Consider the following 21909-nt stretch of genomic DNA (forward strand, 5'->3'; position numbering starts at 1 on the left):
AGGAAAAACTGCTGTCAAACATGAAAAGTCAATACTATATTTCTTAACGTTATGGAAGGGAAAAAAAGGTGATTAAAGATTTAGACCTATGGTAAAATTATTAAGAATTATTTCTTAGAGCTTGGTTTTTAAACTTTATGGGTCACAGACCCCTTAGAGAAATTTATAAAAACTGTGCACACTCTCTACAAAAATGTAAAAAATAGATACAGGCAAAAAATTATGCACTTAATTTCCAAGATATTATGAATCGTTTGAAGCTCATCGGTTAAGAATCCTAGTGTGATTTCTTAAAATCGTAGACTCTTAGAATAGTACATGGACATTAGAGTCCATTTAGATCAATCTCCAGTTAACTTGGGGTTTTTCAGACTCAGCACTATGGACATTTGGACCAGATAATTCTTTGTTGTGTGGGACTATTCCATGTATTATGGGATATTTAGGAGCATCACTTTGCTCTACTCACTAGATGCCAGAGTGGGAGTAGGGACAGTCATAATACTCAAAAATTGCCCCTAGGGGACAAAATCAGTTGAGAATCACTAGTCTAACTTAAAAATCCCTTCCATTTTGATAGCAAGTGATCATCTGGTCCCTAAGGGCATGTTCATTAACTCCAACCTGACACATCTGTTTTAATTTGAGTCTGCAGAAAGTAGAATCTGAGGTAAGTCCTTGAGGGCAGGTAGTTAATTTGGGAGGTGATCCTCAGAAGCATAAGTGAGAGTGGAAAACAATGAGACATTGACAGGGGAAAGCTAGTATAGTTTGCATTAATGAAGCAACTGGGGTTCAGTTATGATGGGGATTCTCTGATGGACAGTGTAGAACCCACCTTAGAATTGTTCCACCAAGGGGAGGAAACTGAGGTATTATTCTGTCTCCTAGCCCTCATTGGTCAAGATTGCTCCAGGTAGAATTTAATTGTCAGCGCTCCCAGGTTGCCCTGCAGGTGGGCTAGGCCAGCTCCTCTGATGCTGGAGAAATCCTCCAGGCAGAGTAGCAGAGTAGAGGGTATTTAAAAGGGACAGCTATCAGTTTGCAGAGGAACTGTCTATGGAAAACAGAGGTGGGCCAAGGGGATACAGGACAGGTTTTCAACAGCACCTGCTCAGCATTCCATTTTGTTTCAATTATTAAAACAATGTTTTTTTTTCTTTTTTTTTGTGTGTGTGTGTGTGCCGATATTTGCTTTCTTATCACTAGGACCCAAGGTCTTAAGTTGTTAGCTACCACAGATGCTGGTATACTTGGTGTGTGGGCCAGGTTCAGTCTGTTGCCTATTTTTGTATGGCCAGTGAGTTAAGAATTTTTCTTGTTTTTTTTACAGTTTTAAATTGTTGAAAAAATATTGGAAAGAAGAATAATATTTGTGACTTGTGGAAACTGTACGAAAATCAAATTTGAGGGTCTATAAATGACGTTTTATTAAGAACATCCACACACATTAGTTTATGAACCATCTATGACTGTTTTCCTGTTACAGTGGTAAAGTTGAGTGGTTGCAACAGACTATAAGGCCTAAAATATTTATGTGCTAGGTGGTTTATTACTAAAAAAGGAGGCCCATCCTTGGCCCTACATATTGCCAACCTTTGATCTATAGCAGCAGTAAATAAATCTATTTCCTTTTCCAAATGACAGCCTGAAAACATTTCAAGACATTTCTCATATTTCCCTCCCTCTCTTCCCATTTTGTTTTCCAAGATGAACTTTTGAAATTCCTTTCCATATTTATCATATAGCATTATTCAAAGACACTTCATTCTTTAGGTCACCTTCCTCTAGACCATTCCATTGAATCAATGCGTCTCTTAAAATGTGACTCTTAAAATGGAACATATTTTATAATATGTGGTTTGAACAGTCAGAAGAATAGTGAGAGTATCCCCTGTGTTGAGTATTCTACTTTCTAAATGCAGCCTGACTCCATTAGGTTTTTGGAAGACTCATTACAATGTCCACTCAGAATAAACAGTGAATCAACTAAAATCCATTTTCACATAAATTGGTGTTCAGTATAGGTGCGTTATTTCTTGACATTAACTGCTCCTCCCTTTTAACTATTAGATTTATTTTCTTTGAATAAAGTTTAACTCTTTGCAGTCATTCTAAGGATCTTGTCTATTGACTTTAAATATTTGTTAAAATTTAATATTCATTGTTGTAAACAAAAATCTTTGTGTTTATGTTCAGGTGACCCTGATTTGGGATCTAATTTGTTTTTGGAAAACAGTCTCAATATGGAATCACCATAGGTCAAACCTAAATTTCTATGCCATTATATCATAAAGTGGGGCACTTTAGGCAGATTAAACAATTGACCTTAATGCTTTAGTCTTTTGTAGTAGTATTATGCAACCACATTCTTGTCATAGCCTTATGGTGGGTGTACAGTAATGTACTTCTCTGCTTTTTGACTTTGAACTTGGCCATATGACTTTCTTTGACAAATGGGATAGTAGCAGACAAGAAAGGGGCTTGCATGGCTAGGTTTGCCTTCTGGGAGATCCTGATAATTACCATGAAAAGCCAACCAACCAACCAACCAACCATCCAACCAACCAACCAACCAACCAACCAAACAAACAAAAACAACCCTGATCCAGGAAGGCATTGATCTATTTCTAAAACTAGAGTCTTATCAAGGAGAATTCCTTTACTTTGATGGAGAGGGCAACATTTGCCCAAAACAAAAATTTCAAAATTTCCAGGGACCAGTGATTCCTATGTACCTATCATTCTTCTCTTTTTTTGAATGGAAATGTTTTATTACAGTTATACTGTCCTCCTTTGACCATTGTGGAACTTGTCTTTTTACTTCCTAGATCTATGGATCAAGAGTGGCCACATTTGAACCTGATGTAGATCAGGACATTGGCTTGATGCTTTGTTTGGGTAAATTTCAGGGTGTTTTGGGATGGGGGTGAATACATTTTGCTCATGATAGGGATATGAATAGTTATAACCAAGAAGGTGAATTGTGGAAGATTAAATTATTTGTCCCACTTTTTAATAAAACTTTCCTATAGTAATGTTATCATGGCCCAATGCAGTGGTGGGCAAAGTATGGCCTTTGGGCCAAATCCAGCTATAGGTCGTTTTTGTAAGATCCTCAGCTAATAATGGCCTTTATATTTTCAAAGAGTTGGAAAGAAAGAAGAATTTGCAGAAAAGAAGGTATGTGGCCTGTAAAACCTAACATATTTTTATCTGGCCTCTCACAGAAAAAGCTTGCAAATCCCTGGCCTAATGGAAGGTGAAGAGTTCCTCCCCACCCTGGACTTTGGGCTTTGCCGTATGACTTGCCTTGGTCAGTGGGATGTTAGCAGATGTGATGTGAACAAAGGCTTGAAAAGTGTTTAAGAGTTTGAGCTTGACCCTGGGAGTCCTCCATGCCCCTCAGATTTTAAAAATTTTTAACTGTGAAATATAACACATGCAGAAAAATGCGCAAAACAAAAATATATAGCTCAATTATTAATTACAAAGCAGACAGCTGTATAACTATCACCCAGGTCAAGAAATGAATATTGCCACCACTTTAGAAGTCCTTGTGCCTCCTCTCTACCCACAAAGCTGGCCCTATCCAATATGTCTCCTTGACTTTCCAAAGTGAAATATTAGTCAGTATATTCTCCTTCTTCCTGGACTTCAGAACTCTTTAATATAGTGCCTCTAAACTCATATGTCATTTTTGTCTTTGTTCTATATAGAGTGTGTTTATTGTGTTTATCCATTCACCTATTGATGACAGTTGGGTTGTTCTCAGTTGTTGATTCTTACAAGTAAAACTGCTATGAACGTGTGTACAAGTACTTGTGTGAATGTTTTCTTTTGGGTAAATTCCTAGGAGTGGAATGGCTAGATCTCATTGTAAGTTTATATTTAACTTTTTAAGAAACTGCCAAACTATTTCCAAAGTTGTAGCATCACATACATTTTCACTATCAGTGTATAAAGTTCCATTTCCTCCGTATCCTTCCCAACACTTGGTATTGTCAGTCTTTTTAACTTTAACCATTCCAATAGGAGTTAGTGGTATCTGAACAAACTTTATTTTTTTTTTTTTTGAGGCAACAAGCTTTAATTTTCATTTCCCTAGTGACAAATGACATTGAACCTTTTTTCATGGGTGTATTTGCCATGTGTATGTTTCCTTTGGTAAAGTGTATCTTCAAATCTTTTACTTTTCTTTTTTTAAAATTTAACTTAAAGTTTTAAAAATTTGAGGTATAGTTGATTTATAATGTATATTAGTTGCAGGTGTACAACATAGTGATCAAAAATTTTTATGGATTATACTCCATTTAAAGTTATTGTAAAATATTGGCTATATTCCCTGTGCTGTACAATATATCTTTGTATCTTATTTATTTTATACATAGTAGTTTGTACCTCTTAATTCCCTACCCCATCTTCTCCCACCCCCCTTCCCTCTCGCCATTGGTAACTACTATTTTGTTCTCTATATCTGTGAGTCTGTTGCTTTATTTTAAAAAAATTTACAAGTTTGTTTTATTTTTTAGAGTCCATGTATAAGTGATATAGTATTTGTCTTTCTCTGACTTATTTCACTAAGCATAATGCCCTCCAGATTCATCCACGTTGTTGCATATGATAAAATTTCATTCTTTTTTATGGATGAGTAGTATTCCATTGTATATATCTATATAGATCTATAGATCTCTTTACATATACCATTGTGTGTGTGTTTATACATCTATATATATAAGTATATACACATCACATTTTCTGTATCCATTCATCTGTTGATAGACATTTAGGTTGCTTTCATATCTTGGCTATTGTATTAAATAATGCTGCAATGAACATTGGGGTGCATATACCTTTTTGAATTAGTGTTTTCATTTTCTTTGGATATATATCCAGGAGTGGAATTGCTAGATCATATGTTAGCTCTACTTTTAGTATTTTGAGGACCCTCCATACTGTTTTCCACAGTGGCTGCACTAATTTACATTCCCAACAACAGTGTACAAGGGTTTCATTTTCTTCACATTCTTGCCAACATTTGTTATTTTTGTTCTTTTTATGATAGCCATACTGACACGTGTGAGGTGATATCTCATTGTGGTTTTGATTTGCATTTCTCTGATGATTAGGTCCTTTGTTTTTCCACATGAATGTTAGAATCAATTGGAAAATTTCACAAAAAAATTCTGCTGTGATTTTATTTGCAAATATATTGGATCTATAGATTAATATGGAAAGAATTGACATCTTAAAAACATTGGGTCTTTTGTTATTGGTATATTGGCATATTTATTCATTTATTTTGGTCTTTTAAAATTTTTTTCAGCATCTTTTTTTAGTTTTTAGTATACTAGTCTTGCAATCTTTTGTCAGATTTATTTATTCCTTAGTATTTTCTATTTTTTATGTGATTACAATTGGGATTGTCTTTTATGTCAATTTTTGGATGTTTGTTTCTGGCATACAGATACACAATTGATTTATGCATATTGATGTTATACCCTGCAACTTTGCTAAACTCATTTATTTATTCTATTATTGTAGATGGTACTTCATTTTCTTAAGTCAGGGAGTCTGATGGGCCCTGCCCCAGTTCCCCATCTTTGAACCATAGCTTAAATGTACTCAAGGCAATTGTAGGGCTCAACTTGTTTGTGTTTTATCCCTAGCAGAGATCACTATTCCTCATTTCCTGATGTCTTGAAAACCATTGTCCAGTGTCTTGAAAACCATTGTTTCACATATTTTGTCCATTTGAGGGGTTGTTTCAGGCAGATAGGTAAACTCAGTCTGGAAGAGGAAAGTTCTGGGAGTTATTCACCTCTGCATTGAGGTGCCCTAGATAGCCACTGCTCTTCCAGCCTGGATCCCAAGAGGAGCTATTGAATGCGTGGAGCAGTATGACCTCAGCCAGTCTGCTGATCTGCAGCCTGAATTGCAGTCCTGTGAATGTGTGAAATAGAATGGGTTAACAAAAATTGTTTTCTAAGCTCCCCCACAGAGATTCAGATTCATTGTTCATTGGTATTAAAAACAAACATACAAACAAACACATACAAACAAACACAAACACATTGGTATTAAAAACAAACATACAAACAAACACATTTCTCAGTTGAGGGGGTGGGGGTGGGATAGAAGGAAATAAAAAGATTAAAAAAAAATTCCCAGTCGATTTTAATGTGTTCTAGGCTGTATGATAAAACACTATTCAAAGAGAGCAATGTCAATGTGGTTCTTAAGAAGTTACGGGCAGGATACAGGCAATCAGAAGATAAGCCAGCATTTCTTTGGGAAAGATGTTATGAAGAAGGAATAGGTGAGACTTTCTGTCTATCTTTCTGAAAACTTGTTTAGTTGAAAAGGGGAGGAACTTTTATTTTTAAAACTGCCAGCAGTTTACTTTTCCAGTTGTTGTAGAGGTAAAGCTAGAATTCCACGCTTGGGAACAGATTACTTTGTGTGTGTGTGTGTGTGTGTGTGTGTGTGTAACATTTTTTAAAAGAAAAAAAGCACTTTTATGGGACTCTTGGTTATGTAAAAGTAAAGCTAAGATTCTGATATGGAATGGAAAGATTTAAGATAATGAAGAGGTAAACAACTTTCTATAAAGATGTTTTTCTTTTTTGAAAAAGAGAGCTTATCCTCATCAGATAATAATCTAACCATTGGGGTATGGGAAAGAGACAGGAAATAATTGGAAAACTTATTTTTCTCTCTCCTCCGAGTCCCAGTTTGGCCAAGGCAAGGGATACTGGATGCTGGGTGGGAAGGGACACTCAAAGGCCCTCCTTGGTGGATGAGTAGGCTGGTCTGACTGCAAGGTGGTGTACTGTAGAGGGTTAGGCCTTTGAACTCTAGGGGCATTGATGATCAGATTCAGTTTTAAGTTTTCTTTTCTAAGTTGCTGTTCCTTTGGCTATATTCAACAGTTTGTTAATGTTTTCTTTTAAACACCACAGCCAACTCATCCCTGTATTTTGTTGAACTGAGGAAGTGTTCTCTTTCCAGGTGTGACAGAATTCTAAGGTGTCTCCCAAGATTCCTTCTCCCTGGTGTTCATGCCGTGCATAGTGCCTTTCCCTTGAGTGAGGGTGGAACCTAAGCATATTATGGGATATCACTCCCATGATTATTTTATTTCATAAAGTAAAGGAATTTTGCAGATGTAATGTAGGTTCCTAATCAGTTTTCTATGAGTTAAACAAAAGGGAGGTTACATGGGTAGTCCTGACCTACTGAAGGGAGCCCTTAAAAGAGATAAGAAGCAGCAGCAGATACTCTCCTGGTAGCCTTAACCAAGTAAGTTGCCATGTTGTGGGAGAAGGGGGCCATGTGTTAAAAACCTGAGGGCAGCTTCTAGGAGCTGAGAGCAGTCTCTGGCCAACAGCTAGCATGAAAACAGGTATCTCAGACATCTGACCAAGAACCAGTGAGCTGGCAAGAGGATATTGATCTTCAAATAAGATGATAACCTCAGCTAACACCTTAATCACAGCCTGGAGAGATGAGAGCAGAGGAACAGTTGATCTGTACTTGGAATTCTAACCCACAGAAACTGAGAGATAATAAATGGTGTTGTTATAAGCTGTCAAATTTGTGGTACTCTGTTAAGCAGCAGTAGAAAACTAATACACCAGTAGAGAGCCAAATAGCATGGGAAAGCAGCAGCCTCCAGAAGCAGATATGCAGCAACAAAGGGTAAGGAGTGATGATCTTGGGAAAGAACACAGGCTGAAGAGAGAAGCAGCAACTGGAACAGGTTTGTGGGATGTTTTATTGGAGACTCATACAAATATTTAAGAAACCCAAGTAGAGTTTGTATTTTATGCAATTATATCAGAGAGAGAATCAGACTCATTTGTTCATTGAGGAAAAGTTTGGTGTCTGAGTTTTAGAGAACTTGGTGATTTCCATGTCATATTTTATGTGCCTGGCATTATACTTAGAGCTGGATGTTCACTGGTGAGCAAGACAGACAATTTTTCTGCCCTCCTAGACTCACAAAGTAGTGGAGAACACAGTTTATTAACTAAGCACTTACAATAGACCATAAGCACTGTGATGGAAAAAGGGCAGGATAGTATAGGAGTATGTAGCATTGGCACAGAATTTAGGGATCCAAGGACCCTTCTTAGAAGAGTAGATACATCACCTGATCCTTACAGAGGAACTGGAGATGGCCAGGTGAACTGGGGATGGTGGCACTGTCTCCTAGAAAGAAGAAATAGCATGGCCAAAAATAGAGAAGCAAGGGGCAGCGTCACTTTTGAGGAACTGAAGGTAGTTCAATACTGTATGGTGGGAGTAGAGAGCAAGGGGAGGGAGGGTGGAGTGGCTAGAGGCTGGCGAGATAAGCTGGAGGTAGGTCATGGATATTGTGATAAACCTTATCAAAGGGTTTAACTTTTTACTGACAGCAAGGGAAGCCACTGAAGAAATTTAAGTGATGATGGGCATAAAACATCCTGTAATTAAAAGAATATATCATTTGGATTGTAATGCAGAGAATGAATTGGAGCAGGACATGGCTAGAGGTAAGAGGACTAAAAATGATGAGTTTCTAAAGTCCTTTCAAGGTAAAGCTAAGAAAAAACAAAATAGAGCATGTTGTCATGGCAGTGATTCAGTACTGATTTTTATTTTAAGGTAACTTTTAGAGTAGACAACTCTCTGTCTTTGTTGGTTCAAGCATTTTGATACTGCCTCCTACCCAAGATCAAGTTGTGGCTGAAGCCTTCCTCAGTAGCTTTTAAGCACACGTTCTCTTCCTAATATAATTAAGCAGGTCCTTGTATGTATGACAATGGATGGTGTATGACTTCTTCAGCAGTTTGGTCCTGACTTGTCTTGATATGGAGCCAGAATTCCAGTTGCAGTATATTCTGAAATGCACTACTTTTATTTAAGACTAGCTCATTAGAAGCAAAGGAGAGCAAAGGCCACCCTGCTGTTACTTTGTGAGCATCCATCCTCTTTCTCACCAACAGTGTAGATTAATGCTTACTCTCAAACCTTTGGAACTCTTAAATCATTTTTATTCTTCAGAGTGTTCCAAATGGAAAACAGACACTGTCCAGTCCCATCAGTTGTAATATGGATGAAGAATCAGGGTTTGTTAGGGAAAACAGCTATAATTTTACTTTAAAAGTTACTATAACAAAAATTACATTAACAAATTCATAATTCAACTTCAAGGCAGAAGGCTGGATTAGAACTGGAATGCCAAAATGTATCTGAATGGAAAAAAATTTTTGATTTATTAAAAGTAATTGATTGGAGTGATCCAGGAGAAAGATTTTGAAGCTGAGTTGACACTCCTTGGGAAAGATGGTTGTGAGCAATTAGTGATGTATGCCTGGGCTATATTCTTTCTTCAGCAGCCTTCTAGATCTGAATTCTTTGCTCTCTATCTGGATAAGAACAGATCTATGCAACTGAGACAAAGTTGAGGGTTGCATGATTTGTATTATGCAAGGCAAAATTTCCACTTTTTTCAAATTCATAGTGTTTACACTTGTGCAATTGGAGAATAATTTCTTACTGGAGCAGGAAGGTCCTGGTGGACCTAGGTTGCTTAGGACTTGCCTTATACATATCCTGATTGTGTCATTGTGAGTCTAATCCTTATCATTTGACTTAGATGAGATTATTCTAGGAATTCCATATTAAACCAGAATATATATGTTTTCACTTTACCAGAGAGTCTTACGTTGGGAAAGATAGCAAAGAACCATTTTGTAGCAAAGAATCATTCTGTATACCAACATGTAGGCTAGGACTAACTCATGGTCTCTTCTGATTCAGGGATTTTAGCTATGCTCTTTTCCCTGCTTGGGATGCCCTTGAACTTATTTGGATTCCCTTCTCCCTTTTTTCCTTCCTCCTTCCTTTCCTCCTGTCTTCCCTTTTACAGTTGTTCAAAAGTGATTTCCTCAGAGAGGCCGTCTCTCACCTTGAAGACTAGATCAGGTCTTCCTGCTCACGTTTTCATTGCTCTATTTACTGTTCTTTCATAACACTTACTGTAGTTTATAATCATATTCCTTTGTGATTATTTGGTTAAGGTCTGTCTTCGCCACCAAACTGTAACTGTCATGAGATTGAGTTTATGTTTGGTTTGCTTATACTTTATGCTCGGAGCTCAGGCACATCTCTATGGCTGGAACAGAGGAGGAACTCAATAAATACTGAATAAATAAAAATTATACATAATTTTAATATAGTAAAACAAGGGCAAATAAATGTTATACCAATAATAGAGAAGCCTTTACCAGGGATTTAAAATTTGAGCTATCTTCAGGGATGCGTACAAGCTAACTGTGGGAGGGAGACGGGGAGCAGTCTGTAAAGCAAGACCTGCATGTTGGCAGAGACACCATGCGTAGCAGAAGAAGAGGAGCGGTAGTTGTGTGGCTGGCGTACCGAGGGCATGGAGGGACGAGGCTGGAGTGGCCTGCAGGTCCGTTAATGAAGGCCTTGTGATTCCCTTGTTTCGGTATTATCTTCTAGAAGGTTATGGGGAATGGTTGATGAATTTTAAGCAGAGCCTATATAATCACATTTTTGCTTTAGAAAATTCATGGATTTGAAGGAATGAGCCTGGCATCTGGGACCACAGTTAGAAAAATATTGCAGCCTTTCAGGCCAGAGATGAAAACAGCATTAACTAAAAACATGAAGTAGAACTAGAGAAAAGGAGATAAAATTGAGAAATATTTCACAGGCACAATCTACAGGATGTGGTGGCTGATGGGATGGAAATGGGGAACTGTGTGCAACAGACACACGCTATCACTGGGGCAGCCTGCCCTGGGTTCAGCCCTGAAGAGGGTGGTGGGTAGGTGTTAGGAAAAGCCGGGCAGGGGAGGGTTAGGACACTGCATTGGTATCCTTTTACATTCTATAAATGCTTATCACCCCTTTTTCTTCATTTTCATGTGGCTTTGAGGCATGAAAGAAAAGTCACAAAATTAAGCAAGGAAGGTTTTTGTTTGGGAGTAAAGCACTAAAAATAAATTTTACTTAGGCCTTTTAATTTTGACCAGGTCTTTTCCATTGTCAGGGAAGAATATTTAATCAGAGATACAGGCAGTTTCTCTGGCTGTGGTTTTCTCTGACTATAAATTCTCTGAGGAGAATGAATAAATTATGGAAAATAATTGAGATGTGAGGTTATATGCTAAGTTGCATACAAGGCTGAGAGGCCATAGTAGGATGGATGGGAATGATGTGTTTTTGACTTTGGCACATGTATTTGTATTAGAACAACATGTCATTCTAAGTATTGAGAACTTGGTGGATGATTTATTGTATTTTAAATATCACATGAGACCTAAAATAGTGCTAAGAGACTCTATAAATGATTGACTTTTGTTTTATCCCTGTTCATGGAAGATTTAAATATCATGATTCCAATTTGAAATAAGAGGTACAACAAATTGACTAAATTTGTCGATTCCAAAGTCTGCAGAGAGTCCTAGTCCTAGGAATGTAAAAGTTAAGCAAATTTTGGATCTGACAGGGTAACTGCAATTTCTTCCCTTGTGCTACAGGCACAGCATGTACCTTCTAATAGCCGTCCTTCATTTCTGATTCAAATCCTTCAAATTGATATAAAAGCATTTAATAGGCTTTTAAAGGAGCATCCCCCTTAAAACAAGCTCTCTAATGAGTAACAAAGCTAACTTACTATTTAAAAGAAAACACATTTTCCCGAGACTTGAAAGACCTGAATTATTTCCTCAGCTCTCCAGGGACAAGGAATATAAAACCTTGCGCTCTCTCTCTGAGCTTTGTATGTCATTACTGGTGTACAAAATCTGCTTAATCATCCTCCCACTGGCATCCCTTGCGGGAAGGTTGTGCAGACAGATGTTATCATATCTGAAAAATGCTGTAAAAGAAAACCTCTTCATGAATATAAAGGAGTAATGCTGCTGCCTTGGCCCTAAATGCTCTAATTTCATACTGTTGGATACAATATGATTTCAGAACATTCTTTCTCCAATGCTTGAAAACATCTTTCTCAAGATTTCAAGCAAGGGAGACTTGTTCCTGAAATGGTTTTATGAGTGTACGTGTCATGGCACCCTCTGCAAAGAGGTGAAGGCATGCTGATGTTGAAGCAGTCATTGTGCTTTAGAGTGAGAAGGCTGTGCTGGTGCCTGCCCAAGTATCTGGCACTTAGAAGCAAGAATTTATGTCTACTACCAGAGCAGATGCTTACTGACTCTGCCCATAATGATACATCCATAAACCAGCTGTGCTCAGCTTTAAGCTAAGCCATCTGACTGTTTAAGCATCCCTGTCTTGAATTTTTATCCAAGGAATATCAAACCTTTAGGACAATGACAAATTGAAGTGGACCTTCTTGGGATTAACTGATGCTGGCTTGTCAGGCGGCTATAAGCATTGTTGTAAAAGGTTGGCAATAATCAGTCCTACTAATGGTAAGTGAAAGCATTTAATTGGATACTGAGATGTGATTGGGATGAAATGTCAAGGGGAAAGTGAGAAATTCAAGGTTGTCTTATTTTAAAAGAGACATATGCTAGAAAGATCTGTGGTTTAGCATTCTGGATTTGGCATTAAAGAGGATTTTCAGGACTTGATAGTTTTAGCCATGGTTCCCAAACTATATCAAATTTAATTACCTCCTTTTCTTGGCTGGACTAAGAGAGATACTTGAACAAATAGAAACTTGCTCTGGGGAACATTAAAGTTATAGTTATTTAAGTTTATTGGAATATGAATCATTGAAAAAAATTGAGAAAAGAAAATTTTAGCATGGTATACATTATATTAAAAAGCAAATACAAGTAATTATTATTGTTATTATTATTATTTGTATATTTAGCCTAATGTGTAAGAAATTTAAAATGGCACTTTTATCTTTAAAATCAGTGTATAAAGTGTTCTAGAGTTTTTGATGGGCTGTTTATTAAATTGATACAGCTAGTTAGTCTCACAGCACTTCAGATATCATACATGTCCATTAAGGTCATCTTCAAACTACTGCACTTATTTCTAACTAATGGCACATTCACAGATCTTTCATTATGGGGAAGCTGTTACAATATGAAAATAGAATTATTTTTTTACTTTAATAGCAAACACTGAGAGGTTGCATTCTTATGCCTATAGTCCTGCTTAAGTTGGTTGTGATAAGAGAGAAAGTTTTTTCATTTGTATCTGATTTTATCACACCATTAGTATTATGTTACATTTGGGTACAGAGTAGTGATTCTTGGGTGCTGCAGGGAAAAAAAGTCACTAATAAAGTGTTCAATGATGGTGTAAGAGATTACTAAGTAACCAAAAGCAAATTATTAATTTTTCTTTCTAGAAATTCAGGGCTCAGGGGGACCACCAAATAGATAAAGAACTCACGGCAATCTTTGAGTGGGTGATGGAGATACAGACTGATGCCCTAAATCATTCTCTCTTCCTGTACAGGGAAAATTCCCCTCACATAGACTGGTGAAAAGATGGAGGTCTCTGGGATGAAGAGAGCTGGATTTCTGTTTCAGCTGTATCTTTCACAGCTGCTCCCCTGGATAAGTGATTTTGTTTTCTGTAAAATAAGGCTAGTCTTACCTTTCGCACAAGGTCATGTAAACATTGATTAAGGCAGCTTTTTTTTTTTTTTTTTTTTTTTTTTGCTGTACGCGGGCCTCTCACCGCTGCGGCCTCTCCCGTTGCGGAGCACAGGTTCCGGACGCGCAGGCCCAGCGGCCACGGCCCACGGGCCCAGCCGCTCCGCGGCACGCGGGATCCTCCCGGACCGGGGCACGAACCCGCGCCCCCTGCATCGGCAGGCGGACTCCCAACCACTGCGCCACCAGGGAAGCCCTAAGGCAGCTTTTTATGGATTAAGACAGTCAGTATAGATCTGACATATAGTATTTGCTAAATAAATGAGACTTCCTTTCTCTAATTTCCCCTTCCAGCTTTAGTATGTAAGGACCTTCTTCAACCCAACTCCCTCCTCCTATCTCCAGGTGTGGCTGTCAGTTGCTTGGTCATGAGCTCTTTTTGAGTTATTTTTGAGCCCAGCCTTAGTGACATTGAGCTGGGCTCCGAGATTGGCCTTTTTAAAATTGAAAAACATTTTTTTAGTTTTTCTATAATTTGTTCTGTTATAGACCCCAAATGTACTAGTTATATAATTATACAGTGATTATAATAGTTGGGTTTGTTTTTCCCCCAAATACCAGACCCAAAGTTACAGAGGACTTTGTTTTAGGTTTGACAGTCCTCCTATAGCCAATAGCCAATTAAATGGCACATGAACAGCATGAAAACATGATGACATAGATCTTTCTCAAACTAGCTTCTTAAGATAATACTCAGAATGGTTTATTCACATTCATAGTTTGTGTTCCTTGGTCTAGAATAGTTCCAACCACAACATTAATAACAAAATCAGAGTCCATTTCTACAAAGGAGCAAGATTAGAATGATATTCCTCTGTGAATTCTGATAGTTGCACTTTGCATAAGCTGGTTTTAGTTCTTTGGTTGATTAACATTTATAGCAAAATTATTTCAGAATAATTTTTTTCTGTGAATAAATCTAAGTGTAAGATAGTTTATAGTAGTATTTGAATGTAGTAGATACGCAAATGGTTGTAGATCAAAGCTAGTCTAAGTAATATTGGAAAGAATATTTTTTATAAATAAACCTGAATGCTAAATTCTGGTATATTTCTAATTGGATATTGTGGCTACATTTGTGTTTTGTTTTTTTTTTTTGTGGTACGCGGGCCTCTCACCGCTGCGGCCTCTCCCGTCGCGGAGCACAGGCTCCGGACGCACAGGCTCAGCGGCCACGGCTCACGGGCCCAGCCGCTCCGCGGCATGCGGGATCCTCCCGGACAGGGGCACGAACCCGCGTCCCCCGCACCGGCAGGCGGACTCTTAACCACTGTGCCACCAGGGAAGCCCTTGTGCCTACATTTGAGTTTTAGAAAGTTTCTGAAGAGTTGAAGTTACTTGATAAATTAACTTTCAGAGGTCAAGATATGAGATCAATATTCTGGAAGTTCCATAAAAAGAACTTTATATCAATAAATAATGTTTCAGTATTTTTACTTCAACTTTTGCTGTGTTTTGCAAGCTGGAAGCTAGCAATTCTAAAATAACACATTTTAGCCTATACTAGCAATTATTATCTTTGCTTTGGCAATAAATACCTTCCTAAATGTCTATATTTTATTTACTGAAAACTCAACAAATTGTATCCTGGAAGGGAGAATTTTCAGGATGCTATTGTGGGTCGCAGCATGAGATTTTATATTATTACATAGTACCATGTAAAGACTTTCTCCTGAGAAGGAAGGAGCAGTAATTACTTCATTAGTTGCATAAGAGAGTCATAGGTCTGAACCATAAATTGATTCTGATTCACCAAGGATATTATTAAGCTGTCAAAATCTGTCAATATGGAGTGTGACAACAACATGTAAAATACCATTAAAGGGTCATTAGCAAGGTCTTCAAGCTCATGCTTAGCATTTTCTCTGAGTTCCTAATGGAGCTTTTCTCAAAACAGGATTTGAGTCAGATGTCTCATAAACTTTAATGCTGTTAAAAGTTTGCTATTGTAAAAAAGTGTGTCTGTTTTTGAGTTTTTTAGTTCCTATGTCAGCCAAAATGGAACAGCAGTTAAGTACCAACCACAGAAGTTTTCAAATCTTGAGATTTACACCCATTATTTTTAAAATCTGGTAAGCTCTGAAGATGGGCTGCAGTTGGTACATACTGGTTTGTATGTAGAGACTTAAAACATTCCTTTGCCAACAACAGTCATTGAATTTTTGCCATTACTTTGATAGATTTCTTTTCTGTAGAAGAAAAGGAAGTACAGTTTGTAATGAAAATTTATTTATTTTTCATTACACTGTCAATTACTGAGATCTGTGTTATTTGCAAATGAGTGTCCAACAAGAAAGTTAGCACAATGTTCTTTTCCTTTCTGTAGAAATATCTGACAACCACAGAAAAGAGAAGTGAGTCATTACCATTCTTCTTACTGCCATGAATATAACTCAAAATGCCAAATTGATTGAGTCTCAGCATTGTAGGTGATGGCAGCTATGATGCAAATAACTTAGTTCTTCATTTAGATGGCAGACAGGTAGAGATTAGAGCTATTCTATCATTTTAAGCAACCCTAAGAAAAAGTTATCTATGATGCATGGAATAATAAGTCACATTCTTTGAAAACAATATTAATATTTGGAGCTGTTGAAAAACTTTATGAAACTTTGAATAACTAAACAAAATTTCATATACTTGTTCCTAGCATTTAAAAAAAGATAACTAAGATATAGATTGGAAAAAAAATAAGCACCTGATGAGAATACATTGACCTGGGATGATCCAGATGGAATAGGCCCAGATATAATTTATTTGATAAGATTCTGGGAGTTGAGACCATATTCACCTGATAGAAGGAGAAATTGGGAGGATATATACAATTGTCAAGTAAGGATTAATTATGAGTGCTGAGTCAAATAAAAGAGTGGAAATTGTATGATAACCTTGAAAATCAGAGTGAGCTGAGCTGGGAAGGTAAGAGAGCTGTATACAAGAGTAATAATAGGAGGAGATTTAAAGCAATTAATAAGATATTATATAATGGCATAAAAATTTAGGTGTGATTTAATTTTTGAACATAAAAACAGAGCATAATTCCTATCCTGAATGGTATCTAATAAGAAATTAATGAATTGATTTAACAAGACTGTACTGGTGTCATGACCACTGATGTTTAATTAGAAGCTGATTGCTGATTATGCCAGTTTCATACCTGGGAAGTTTCCAAGGGGATGCTCATACCTTTTGAAACTTATTTTCACTTTGAGAGTGATAATAATTATTTGCTGGCAGACTAAAAAGAAACTGGAGTAATAAAATAAAAATCTCTCTCTGCTCTGAGAAGAAATGAGAGATCTTTAGCACTGAATGTTTATCATTAGGGGCTAAGGTAGCCCATGTAAAATTTGAGAGAAGGCGTTATCAAAACTTTTTCATGTGCTGTTGATTATTAAGAGGAGGGCTTGCCTTGGCTGATCACATGCTGTGGGGATGATATTAAAACTATTCAACAACTTGTGCAATATGCTTACCAACAACTAGAGTAATGCCCACTGTAGACAGCCACCGTGGTCCACTGATGCTTCCAGACTGAAAATCAGTTCCTCATGGCTGGCCCAGTATGTTTTAGGGTGTGGTCTGGACCAAACATAGGCTCCATTCTAGGTGAGTGAGTATAAATTAAATGTTAGTTTCCTATCACTAAAAAGGTGAACATCACTGAACATCATACCTATATTAAGACAACAGTATGTCCACCTGCTTACCAGTGTCTGAAAGTGCTTGAATATGTGATAATTTCTGAGATGATGCTTATGAGGCAACATAAAAGACAGTGGCTAGCACAGAGCCTGCTTAATATCACCTAACATCACTTGTTTTCATGCAATAAACAGGGGTGTAGGCAATATGCTCCATTTTGTCAATTAAATTATTTTGTTAGTTGGATTATTTTTGCCAAAATTTTAAACATGTAACAAGTCAAATCAAGTAAAAATGACATCTACCATGAATTTGTACCTTCCTGTTCTTAAACTAGTAAACTTGAGAAGATGTCATTCTTATTTTGTATCAGTAAAAGGAGGGATATTTGTATATATAGTTTATTGGGGTTAATAATATTTCAAAAATCAAACTTAAAAAATTTTGAGGATTGGGAATAAGAAGCAGTTTCTCATGGAAAGGAGGAGGGAAAGAAGAAAATAACAATAGACAACATCCATGAAACTAATGGACCTGAAAGATGGTAATTATTATGGAGAAAAGGTTTGAGTTCTCAAAAGTCAGAGTTTTGGAAAACGATATCTACAGAGCATCTGGGATTTATTCCTTTGAACCAATGATTCAACTTGTCAAATTCTCTGTTTTGAAGTCCATTAAGGTCTCTCAGAAATATTCTTATAGGTTATTACAGACTGTTTTGGAGAGTTTCTCTCCTTTAAATTTCTTTCTCTTGACTTCCAAAATATTCGGCACTTTTTAAACTCATTACACACTTGTGGTCACTGACCTATTTATTGCCCAGGCGCGGATGTGCTTTAGCTGCCACAGACACTCTGGGGACCTTGAGGGATCCAGAGGTATGACAAAGGCCCACAGGGGCCGATGTGGTGGGGGCAGTTCAGGGAGCAGGTGTGGTTTACATCATCCGACTAAGAACGTACATTTCTTGTTATAAATAGAATGATGAGACATTTCATTTGTGTAGTAAATCACAGTTTCATATGAGCTAGTTCAGATGTCACCTTTGCAAAGGCTTTATTTTTTCCTTCTTTAGGTTACTCCAATAATTTACACATACCATTTTAATGGTATTTTTTTCCATTTTACTCTATTCATATGTATCTTCTCCTCCACTGGGCTATAGTAAAAGGGCACGAGACATCTTTTAGTCATTTTTATATCTCCATATCTAGTATGGTACTTGGTATAGTGGTACCTTATAACATTTTGTTTGTTGTTTCTTTTGTGTGTTTTGAATAATGAACATAAGCTTTGCAATAGATAGAGCTGTTTTTCATAGGCTTTCTTGCCCACTTAAACATTAATGATTGTGACCACCTAGAGGGGTGGGATAGGGAGGGTGGGAGGGAGATGCAAGAGGGAGGAGATTTGGGGATAGATGTATACGTATAGCTGATTCACTTTGTTATACAGCAGAAACTAACACAACAATGTAAAGCGATTATACTCCAATAAAGATGTTAAAAAATTACAAAACATTAATGAAACCTCACATTTCTTTTTTTTAATGGTAATTCTTTGTATTGCTTTATTGTACAATTGCAGTGCCCCCTTATCATCTTCTCGAATCTTCTTCCAAGTTGTGCTCACTTTAGACACACTGGAAAAGTAAATGATTATAAAGCAAACAATTAAAGCACCACAAAGAGCTAAGATGAATATATTACAGAAACATTAACAGTGCAAAAAAGAAATTTCTGTTAGCAGCGCTTCTCAAACCTGGCTATGCATTAGAATTGCCGGAGCCATGAACTTAAGATTTAAGGATGGCCCATGCCTAGTCACTTGGGTTTAATTGATCTAAAATGGGGGCCAGGGCTCTGTATTATTTTTAAAAGCTCACCGTTAAGTAATTCTAAGTGGATCCAGGCTTAAGAACCACTACACTTAGTACTTCATTTTTTCACAATATCCGCAAATATCAAATAAGAAGCCCCATGGTATATACGGCACCATCTTGATTATTTATTAACGTTAGACAAATTTCAAAGAACTTGAGGACACACTGCTATTAGTAGAAATCAATTAAAATCAATTAAAAAAAATCCATTTTGTTAACAAAAATGTGATGTCGATTCTCTCTCAAGAAGCTGGCCAATAATAAAAATCAATACTTACTTATGTCTGTTTTGCTTCAGCTATATTTCATGGACCAGTGTAAAGTAACACAAAGAGTACCTCTAAAAAATTTTTCAAAAAGCCGAAAATGAACCCAGTTGAGTTGGAGGCAATCTAATTCAATAGATTAGATAATCATCTTAATTCTCAGTTACCTCATCCTAACAGGTTTTCTTTGGTGGAATGAGATAGAGGAGTCAGTATAAAGTTTCTAAGAGACAGTAATAATCAGACCCATTTGTGGGTTTCTGTATTTTCATCACTGTCAAATTTGAAAATGGCCTAAAAAAACCAGAAATTATTTTATACTTTCAAGTGTGACAAAAATCTTAATGCCTATAGGACCTGTACACCAGACCTAGGCTGTTGTTTTATAGTTAAGACTAAAAGATGTAGCTTACCTATGAACAATTTCAGAACCAAAGGAACAAAGATCCCAATCTAACAGAAATAGTTTTCTAATAGCATTAATATGAAATTTGAAATAACTGGATTAAATGCATACTCTAAAAATTATCTTTCTTTCCTCTTAGTGACATATAGGTAGTAAAATACCAGCAACCAGACAAAAGTCATCACCTCAATTAAACAATAGTGCAAGACTACCCTACTTTGTCTTTGCATGAGCTGGTGGTGCTGAGCCACCTAACAAAAATGTTCATGGGTTACACTAATGAACTCAAAACAACCATACTTACTTGATTAAGTCCATATCGCTGAGCTGTGTTAAAATATTTGCTAAGGGATGTCTGAGTCCCCTTTGAAAGAGTTCACTGAGAATATCCACACACTTTAGGCCTGTTTTCCTGCCAATTATATTCCATAGTCTAAAATTTCCACTGGATATAAATTCCCTCAGCTTCTCTCAATCTATTTTAGGATTTCGTTTACCATTTTTTTTAACGTTGAACAAACCACTTTTTCAGAATGAAGAGCCGGCAGCAAGTTTTTGTTGGGATCTTGGTCTGCGCTTTGCGTCCATAGCGGGCAAGATTGTGGACTGTCACTGAAATTTTCCACCAGGGGAAGGCTACTGTCTTCATGTTCATTGAGGCCACTTTTTTGGGAAAATGAAGAGTAGCCACTGTCTTCGTAAGGTCCACTGGTCTCTAGTTCTTCTATGTCATTTGAACTGTTAAGTGTCGTACATGTTGATTTTCCTTATTATGCCAGGGTTTGCTTTCAGTTTCAAGTTCTACAATCCTGGGGCTCGCAGTCGGTGACCCAAAATCTGGTAACCTTTCATAGTCTTGAATGAAGTCTTTATAAGAACCTTCCAAATATGAAGTAGTGTAGGAACCTTGTCTTCTGTCATCAGGCTTTACCGGTTTAATTCCAGAATGAACGTGGTAATAGTTAAAAACCCACTTCATTTTGACGCAGAAAGTGGGACTTTCTTCTTTACAACCGTCCGAGGGGCGAGGGCGCCGTAGCTGCAGTGGCAGGAACCGGAGGGCGCCGTGGGGAGCAGCTGCAGGGGCGCCAGCTCACGCCAGGGCAAGGGGGGTCCGCCTCAGGTGAGGGAACTGCACCCGCGGCAGAGAAGCAGGCCGCCCACTTCTCAGAGCTCTCGAGACTTCACATTTCTGATTATGATTGTTAGTTGGGTAATCAAAATAGAACCATGTCATGTTCTAAGGTCAGTTCTTTCTATTTTTAATTGTATGCTTTCCTTAATTTGTGCTCATTTCTAAGTTTTTGAACTGTTTTTACGTTTATTCTTTTAAATTTTTCATTGTGTTTTCTTTTTATTAAGACTATAACCCCAATAACTCTTGTTTATTCCCCCAGATACAGAAATATGTGATGGTTATGTTCTAGTTTGTTGAAATTTTTAGTTAGTTAAAATTAGATTCTGGAGAAACTATTAATTGACATGGGGTAGAACTAGCATGTTGGAAACTGGGGTGTCTAATGCCTGCGTTGAGTACAAACCTTGATTTTTTTAAGCATAGAAGCAGCCTAGGGATGTGCCTCAGACACAGGAAGACTTTGGGCTTTATCACCCGGTTAGACTCACAATAGGGAGGGTGTTGGTGCCCCAGGGTGAGTACTAAGTCAGTCTAATGGCTACCCCTCTAGCTACTGATATACAGGTGGCAAAGGAAAAAACTGTGAGCTATAATTGCAGAGTGCCCTCTTTTCCTCATCTTTTATGGAGAGTCTTCCAAGCAGTTATGGTGCTTGTTCTTTGCAGGGCGATATGCCCCCATTGGCTGTCGGCATGTGTTTTGAGCTAATTTAGGTTCACTGAACATACCTAAAAATCGCTATAGCTAAGCCCCTCATTTCTGTGTATGAGACTTTTTATTTTGTGAAATGGATACAGTAAGCAGGAAGAATAAAATACTCCTCAGGTAAGATTTCTACTCAGAAGCTTTTTCAAAGGAGGCTATGAATTATAATGCAAAAGGACATTGCACTCACTGCATGGTGATCTGGTTCT

At 37.3% G+C, this 21909-nt stretch overlaps 1 pseudogene; it reads right to left on the minus strand.

Moving 5' to 3' along the window:
- Positions 1 to 16411: 16411 nt before the first annotated feature.
- LOC102994827 (F-box only protein 5-like) lies at positions 16412 to 20948 on the minus strand (annotated as a pseudogene).
- Positions 20949 to 21909: the final 961 nt, after the last annotated feature.

This window comes from Physeter macrocephalus, chromosome 2 (assembly GCF_002837175.3).
Source record: "Physeter macrocephalus isolate SW-GA chromosome 2, ASM283717v5, whole genome shotgun sequence".
In the NCBI taxonomy this organism is placed as follows: Eukaryota; Metazoa; Chordata; class Mammalia; order Artiodactyla; family Physeteridae; genus Physeter; species Physeter macrocephalus.